General features: G+C 41.1%; 1 protein-coding gene across 1 annotated transcript in view; it reads left to right on the forward strand.

Annotated features, from left to right (window-relative positions):
* Window positions 1-6,362, forward strand: part of rhcgb (Rh family C glycoprotein b) — a 41,362-nt gene extending 35,000 nt beyond the window's left edge. Inside the window, exon 11 of the mRNA XM_043677255.2 lies at window positions 78-6,362. The gene's annotated coding sequence lies outside the window, so the exon portion shown is untranslated. The remainder of the gene's footprint in view (window positions 1-77) is intronic.
* The last annotated feature ends 2,774 nt before the right edge of the window (window positions 6,363-9,136 follow it).

A 9,136-nucleotide genomic window follows, 5' to 3' on the forward strand; every position in this document is an offset into this window, starting at 1 on the left:
AATAGAGATCAGATGAAATAAGGTTAATAGCCTATTAAGTTCCATTTTGCTTATAAAATGATCTTCTGTCTTTTTAGCCTGTTTTACTTCGTTTGTCATGAAGACATATGGAGAGTATTTGCCGGAGACTTCTGTGCTGTTTGTAACTGAGCTACAAGTAAAAACAGCACCATCAATGAACTGACTCAGAATTGTGCAATATGTTTTCCCTTTCAACCCTATATGAAAGCCTCTGGTGGTGGAATCCTTTGAGATCCTCTCGTGATAACCTGGTGGGGATCAGGATCATATCCAACTTTTCATCTAGTCCTACCGAGAACATCAGCTATCACCTTAGGGCTGTGCTAAGTCTTAAAACGATTATGGTTTTAAGGACAGATCCGTTCAGGTCAAGGGCACCAACGTAGACACCGACTCTCACCAGCAACTCTCCTGCCTGGTTGTTTGATTTTGTAATTTTGCATTGGTCTTTCCCCCTCACCTTCCCTGAAGGTGATCACTTTGCTGCAACTCATTAGTCCCACAGGGTATGACAGGAATGCCTTTCACTATGCACCTGAAAGACCCCACAGCCATTAAAGTTTTCCTTTTTAAGAGGTACATTCACTGTTGAAATATTAACCATCCTACTTAACACCACGATTAAGCCTCATTTTAGTGTCGGTCAAATTCCATACACACTGAGGTGGAGAGGTGTAATGCCACCTATTATTGTTGAAGGTATGATGGTGGTGTCCTGACCTCACAGGCCTAAATTCAAGTACCTCCTGCTCCACTGTTGTGTAATAATATCTCTAAATAAGTTGATTAGAAAATATCTTGGGGGTGATAAGACATGGACGGGCTGATTTGCACCTCCTTGGGATACCTTGCCCATTCTGCTTAAAGCCAGTCATTTAACTCTTGTATTCCATTGGGTGTCAATGGATAATGATCCAGGGAAAGGACACTTGTTGGATTGTAGTCCTTCTCTACCCAGTTCAGACTACAAAAGCCTGTTGCACTTCAGCTGGTCTGAAAAGGGTCAACTGACTCAGCACCAAGCCAGGTCCACAAACCTGAGAATTTTCTACTCAATTTAACTGCATTCCTCTCCATCTACCCACTCACTATTTGGCAACAAAAGACCAGATTTCTCTTATTATTCAGTTCTTTGTGCTCCTGGGATAGATGCAAATCATTGTTATTTGGTAACTGAGCTTGTCTATGCCATAGCAGTCCTGCATCTCTCGAGCCTGGAACTTCTTGGTTGGCATTGCGTAAATTACACCAAATTTATGCCAGGCACTGTAGCAGTCTTGCCAATAGAAACACATATCCTGAATTTCCCACTGGGCTCTTTATTATCAGATCCACCACAAAGCAAGAAGCATCTAAACAGAACAGACTTACCTTCAAATTATATTCAAAATCTCCAGATGTTGGAGAGTCACATTTAACCTTTGTGAGTATTTCTCTGGTCGGAACAGCAAGGAAGAGGGAGGCACAGTGGCTGTTGCCAGATGAGGGAGGCCTGATGTGGAGGAGAATTTCTGCTCCTGTTCTGCGTTTATACCCTCATCCCTCAGCCGTGAGTGTCCGATCTGCATAGACCCCTGTTAGTAAGCAAATCAAAGCATTGATTAATGGCCAGGGGTCTCCAAACAACACTGAACTGGTGGAGGGGCCTGATGTGGTGCACTGGCGATGTCCATACCCCTAAGCCAGGTTCAAGTCCCACCTGATCCAAGGTGCATAATAACATCTTTGAACAGCTTGGTTCAAAAAATATCCATTATGGGCCAAATGGTCTCCTGCGCTGTAACATTCTGTGATTACGGATGCACTTTGATAAACGAAATAGCTGTTACGCATCTACACACTAACATATTTCATTCTGTGCCCTTTTTCCTTTAAACAAATGAATATAGCACAAATAAAATGGATGTTCACCATGCTAACTTTTAATAAGTAGAATCTGTTAAGAAACCGAACTGTGAATCTTTTAGAAACACTGAGCAGTTTTAGTCTCTTTATTTAATGAAGGATGTGAATGCATTGGATGTGTTTCAGAGGGGGTATACCAGACTGATATGCAGAATGAGCAGCTTATCTTATAGGGGGAAGATTGGACAGGGTAGGAACAAATTACTGCAGATGTCGGAATCTGTATTGAAAACAACAAATGCTGGAGATAATAGCGGGTCAGGCAGCAGCCATGAAGAGAGCACACTAATGTTTCAAGTCTAGATGACTCTTCATCAGAGTTCTGATAAAGAATCGTCTAGACTCAAAACGCCAGCATTCTCTCTCTCTCTCTATGGAAGCTGCCAGACCTGCTGTTATCCCCAGCGTTTGTTGTTTCCAGTCAAAATTGGTCAGGGCTTGTTTACATTGGAATTCAGCAGAATGAGGGATGATTTGATCGAAATTTGTAAAATCATGAATAGACTTAATATGATGATATGGAAAAGAAGTTTTCTCTTGTGGGTGAATCCAGAACCAAGAGGTGCTGGTTTAAAATCAGGGGTCACCCATTTTTAACTGAGATAGTCATTGAGCTGTACAGCACAGAATTGAGATAGTCATAGAGCTGTACAGCACAGAAACAGATGCTTCGGTCCAACTCGTCTGTGCTGACCAGATATCCTAAATGAATCTAGTCCCATTTGCCAGCTTTTGACCCATGTCCCTCTAAAACCTTCCTATTCATATACCCATCCAGATGCTTTTTAAATGTTGTAATTGTGCTGGCCTCCATCACCTCCTCTGGCAGCTCACTCCATAGATGCACTACCCTCTGCATGAAAAAGTTGCCCCTTAGGTGCCTTTCAAATCTTTGCCCTCTCACCTTAAACTTATGCCCTCTAGTTTTGGACTCCCCCACCCCAGGGAAAGGACTTTTTCTTTTTATCCTATCCATGCCCGTTATGATTTTGTAAACCTCTATACAGTGACCCCTCAGCCTCCAGGGAAAACAGCCCCAACCTATTCAGCCTCTCCCTACAGCTCAAACCCTCCAACCCTGGCAACATCTTTATAAATCTTTTCTGAACCCTTTCAGGTTTCACAACATCCTTCCTTTAGGAGGTACACCAGAATTGCACGCAATATTCCAAAAGTGGCCTAATCAATGTTACAGAGACTTTTTCTCTCTCTGAGGTTTGTACAACTTAGGAACTCCATGCCTCAAAAGGAGATGGAGGTGTGTCATTAAATATCTGTTGAGGTGAATGGATCCTTGTTAGACAAGGGAATCAAAGGTTATTGAGGATAGACGGGGACGTGGAATGCTAAACACACTCAAATCAACCATGGTCTTACTGAATGGAGGAGACTGAATGGCCTACTCTTGCTCCTAATTCATATGTTCATACCCTCGTAGGAGCTAAAACCAGAATCCTTAATTGCTTACAACTTTCTTTATCATTATATTGCACAGTTGGGCTGATCTTTATTTGAGGTGCGCAACACTCAAAAACTCTCCCATGTAATACATCAATCCATCTCTTGTTGAGAGGAAACCTCAGAACAACCACAAACTTAGCACAGGTTTAAAGGGGCTGACTGGCCTCGTCATGTTCCTCTCATCTCCATTTCCACAAATTAGATAATGATGATGAAATAACTGATTGTAGGATCTCTGCAGAGGTGCTTAGGTTGACAAAAGATAAGTGGTAAAGAATTAAAGTCTGTGACCACTGTGCTTAAGAAATTACATGTATTTGCAGTTCAATCAGGGGAGGCAGTTCATGCAGTCAGGTTGAACATTAATTGAAATCAGTTGAGGGTTCACTGGAGGGGAGTTTGAAGAAGTATTTGAATCGCTTATGCTGATTCTACTTGACAATTAGAATTACTTGTATGAAAGGAAGTAAAGATGGTGTATCAAAATGAGAAGCATCAATCATTATCAGAGTAATGTTTCCTCAAAGTAATGAAGGCTTTGAAACTAAGAAATGCAGTGACTCTACCAGTTAGTTCAATAATAGGTGACTGCATTATGCCTCAATTATTGAGGTAATTACACACTAGAGTATTACTGCAGTAACTGTGGGAGGCTTAGTCATGTCGCTGTTTAGCCTGGTGTGTGAAGGAGCAGCAGAGGGCAATGGATGTGACACAAGTGGTCAAGGAAACTTGGTTCTTGTGAAGTTGCAGCATAAAACCAATGCAAATCAATTAATGCTCAATGTTTTGAGGAAAAATATCCATTGCTGATCTCGTGTTATGTTGCAGTTAAATCCAAACAGTCTAGAAATGTCTGGGCCTTAAATGCTTATCATGTTGCTTAATTCTGAAGATGTCCATGGATTGTGTGATCAGGTGATAAGTTGAAATACTACATTTTTTGTTATTTTTAATCTTTATTTTTCCATTTCTATTGAAACAAGGATTTCTTGTTCCAAGCTGTGCAGCAGATTTGACAGATAAAACATTTGACCTGTCTCTCTGATCCATTCAAGTTAAGCACCAGAATAGAACACATTCCAGTCATTTGGAGGCTTTAATCTGGAGGAAAAGAATCCCACAGTGAGCTTCACAACTGAAATTAGAAATCAAGACCAGAAAAAGTTGATTTTGAGAAACTGTTTGAGAAGAGGGGGATGTTCAGGGCCATAAAGTTTTGGGGAGGGAATTCCACAGATTAGGGCCCAGGCAATTGAGGGCACAGCTGTAATAAAGATAATCGGGATGTGCAAGAGGTTTGCATTTGGAGAAACATAGAAACCTTGCTAATCTGAAAGAGGTTATAGTGATCATTGTCAATTGCTGCTTTAACTTATAGAATCAGATTTTCAGAGCTGGTTATATCAGTCATATTTGTTCCGTCAGTCAGTGATGTGACTTAGATTGGAACAAAAGGCAAGTGCATGCTATATGGAAGTCAGCAATTAGATGACAAAATGCTGGATGTGCCTGTTCCTAGTCTATCTCTTAAAGCCTCTAAATTACTGGAGATGTAATTTTATTTTAGGCTGAAAACATTGAGTGTAATAAATTAATCCATTTCTGGACAACTTATAATTGGATTACTCATGTGTAATTTGATTTCAGACTGTAACCATTTTAACTTGAAGAGGAATTCATCTTAGTGTGAAACCAAAGTGACTAAACAATACGAAGGGCATCATCATGATTTGAGTGAGTGCTTCATTGGCCCTGATGTCTGACAAAAACTGACATCTTAATTGTCTTTGGATCTTCATATGTATGTGCCCTACTTGAGCAGAGGTAGTATCATACATGGTGGAGGTTGTCTCTGTCATAATCATAATTCTGCACCTAAGGACTGAGTGTGAAGTTTTCACGTGTGGGTTCTCCAATCCTTCTCCTATTCAACAGCAAGTGCTTAAGCTGGGAGGAATTCTTGTACTCATTAGGTGGAACACAACTAGAAATGTAGTAAAGGTTTCATCTAATTAGTATTTATAGCAAATGTGTGTGGGATACTCAGCAAAAGAACATTTTATTAACATGTTTTTGATGTAAACCTGTGCTTCTGGATTCCAAAGAAGAGCCTTTGGACTGAAGCATTGACTCGCTTTCCCTCTCTGCAGATGCTGCCAGACCTGCTGAGTTTCTCAACCATTTTTAGTACATGAGCACAAATCAAGGTTTGAACCTTGGGCCCTCTGATTTATCAGTGTGTGGAGGAGGCTTTACAGACACGAGAGTAAATTGGTAGAATCTGCAATCTTTGTCTGAATGTTTCTTGGATGTGTACATTTATTAATGATTCGGAGATGCCGGTGTTGGGCTGGGGTGTAGAAAGTTAAAAATCACACAACACCAGGTTATAATCCAACAGGTTTAATTGGAAGCACACTCGCTTGCTCCGAAAGCTAGTGTGCTTCCAATTAAACCTGTTGGACTATAACCTGGTGTGTGATTTTTAACTTTGTACATTTATTAATTATGCTTTGTGGTAAACACAACTCTCACCACCATCATCTTTTATCTGGACCAAGTTGAAAATCAAACAACATCAGGTTACAGACCAACAGGTTTATTTGAAAATACAAGCTTTCAGAGCACTGCTCCTTCGTCAGGTAGCTAGTTACTGAAAGCTTGTATTTTCAAATAAACCTGTTAGACTAAAACCTGGTGTCATGTGATTTTCAACTTTGTCCACCCCAGTCCATAGCCATTTTCACATCATAGCTTTTTTTTAATCTGAGCACAATATTCAAATTTTCAAAAGGGAAATGCAAGTGATGGGATTGAAGTTTGCCTTCTAAAATATGAGATATTTGCACATTTTTAAAGCAAGTCTGAATTTAAATATATCATACTGTAACTGTAACACAAGTTTTGCTTTTATACACTCAAAGGATATATCTTCAAGAGAAATACTTATTAAAATGTAATTGTTTTCACTACCACATGTGAATTTTATTTTTATGGAGAGTCTGCCAGAGTACAGCATGTGACACGCAGAGTGACTAAATTAATTAGCAGGAACTGAAATTTCAATTTTCTTCCGATGGCTTAAGAGGCAGAGATTAAGGGTCAATGGTGGGGGGGGGCGGGGGGGGATTTCCATGTTTTGCACCTCACACCTTCCTGGGGCACTTTCTGACTTGTATTACACCAACATGCCATGAATAGTGATTAGCATTAGCCTTTTTTAAATTGCATCCAACTTTCAAGAGTTCACATTAGATGTAAGGTGGTGTAAACTAGTTCTCTTCATGTCGTTATATCTGGGGTGAATGGTTTTCCTTTTTGAATTCTGTGGGACAATGGAGGGAAAGAAGGGAATGGCACTTTGCATGGAGGTCCCAGTCTGGCAAGGGTGAGGCAGTAGTACTATATGACAAAGGAGAAGTAATAGGCCATTCAGCCCATTGAGACCACTGCGCCATTCAACAAGATCATGGCTGGGGAGGTGATGGCCTGGTGGTATTATTGCTGGACTGTTGATCCAGCTAATGTTCTGGGGACCTGGGTTTGAATACCGCCAAGGCAGATGGTGGAATTTGAATTTGATAAATATCTGGAATTAAGATTCCAATGATGACCATTGCCAATTGTTGGAAAAAACCCAGCTGGTTCATTAATGTTCTTTAGGGAAGGAAACTGTCATCCTTACCTGGTCTGGCCTCCATGTGACTCGAGTTGGACAGCAATGTGGTTGATTCATAACTGCCCTATAGGCAATTAGGAATGGGCAATAAATGCTACCTAGCCAGCAGTGCCCTCATCCTGTGAATGAATAAAGGCAAAACACTTTAAAAATCCACTTTCCTGCCTTTTCCCCATAACCCTTAATTCCCTTACTGATTAAAAATCTATCTTAGACTTGACAGCCCTTTGCAGTAAAGAATTCCACAGATTCACAATCCCCGAGAGAAGAGATTTAACCTCATTTCTGTCTTATTTTGTGATTACAGCGACTGGGCTTGTATACCCTTGAGTTTAGAAGGCTGAGAGGGGATCTGATTGAGACGTATAAGATTATTAAAGGATTGGACACTCTGGAGGCAGGAAACATGTTTCCGCTGATGGGTGAGTCCTGAACCAGAGGATACAGTTTAAACATAAGGGGTAGGCCATTTAGAACAGAGTTGAGGAGAAACTTCTTCACCCAGAGAGTGGTGGGTGTGTGGAATGCTCTGCCTCAGAAGGCTGTGGAAGCCAAGTCTCTGGATATTTTCAAGAAAGAGTTGGATAGAGCTCTTAAGGATAGTGGAATCAAGGGTTGTGGGGATAAGGCAGGAATAGGATACTGATTGAGGATGATCAGCCATGATCATAATGAATGGTGGTGCTGGCTCGAAGAGTAGAATGGCCTACTCCTGCACCTATTGTCTATTGTCTATTATGCCATCTGGTCCTAGACTTCTGGAACAAGAGGAAGCACCCTTTCTGCAAATACCCTGTCAAGTCCTCGAAAAACCTTCTATGTTTCAATAATTGCTCTTCTAAATTTGAGTGAGTAGGAAGAGAGTTGGATGAGCGGGTGGTATGTGAAATGGGTTTGGGACATGGAGGAGCAAAAGATGGAAGTGGCTGGGTACAGATAAGCAAAACAAGTCCCTAAAGGTCGGAATCAGTGCTGTCCTCATGTGGGTCCATGTTAGGGTATTGGCTGGTAGGGTCCTTACAGAGTTTTGAGTTCACCTACAGCATTTCAAATATTCGCACTGTGATCTCAGACAAGTTCCTTTACTGTGTTTTGAAGGGAGGCCCAGCTGAGCTTGCAACTTCAACCATGTCCCACCCTGTGGCATGTTCAACACTAAAGCTCTGTGTCCTCAGCCGAGATCATTTCTGGGTCCTGAACCCACAACATCCTCATTTAAATACCAACAACTAATAAGTGGCATATTACCTGTTTGGCCATCCAATGAGGAATATTGTGGCCCATTGCAGTGGAGATAGCACCCTCCCAACTGTGAGTGAGAGCCAGATAGGTAGGTACAGGGAGGCACTTCACCATCAGCATTACTGGAGCAGATGAAAAATGGAGATATCTATTCCCACTATTTATTACTCAATGAAAAAGCTATGATATGGGCAGACATCAGGCTTGCCATTTTCTATTGGTGACTCTTCAATAGTCCCAAAGCTAATGGGGCTCTCATCACCATTGTGTTCTTCTGTTTATTGCAAGTGTTACAATCACACAACAAGGATTGGTAAAACAACAATATGGGTTCTTTATTTGAAGAAAGGTCCGTATGAATTCAGTGTTAAGTGAGAGGCTCTTTTGATATGTCTGATTGTGGGACTGTTACAGATTCATAGGATAGTACAATAAACCATGTCTCATCTTCGATAGTGATGGAAAATACTTTAAGATATGTTCTCTTAGAGGTACATGTACAGTACATTACAACAGTCTCTCACAGTGAGGCTCCTCTCACTAGTTGACAATGGACATAGTAATGGGGCCCATGTAGCACTCATAACATTTCAAAAATAAGGGTGATATGTCATGGCAATTGCCTTAACTGCTGACCTGCAGCTGCTGGTGAAAGTATAACTCTGAATAAAGTGGCAAGACAGAAGCAGGGATTTATTGTGGTGCCAGCTGGACACATGGTGTTCAAATGTCTACATGGCCACTGCTTCCAAAGCCACCTCCATTGAGCTCAGGGAATTCAACCCAGAGACTTTCTCATCTATAGACAGCTATAGTCGGAATGGA

Source organism: Chiloscyllium plagiosum, unplaced genomic scaffold (genome assembly GCF_037043375.1).
Source record: "Chiloscyllium plagiosum isolate Xiang-an unplaced genomic scaffold, Cpla_swu_hap1 HiC_scaffold_39, whole genome shotgun sequence".
NCBI lineage: Eukaryota > Metazoa > Chordata > Chondrichthyes > Orectolobiformes > Hemiscylliidae > Chiloscyllium > Chiloscyllium plagiosum.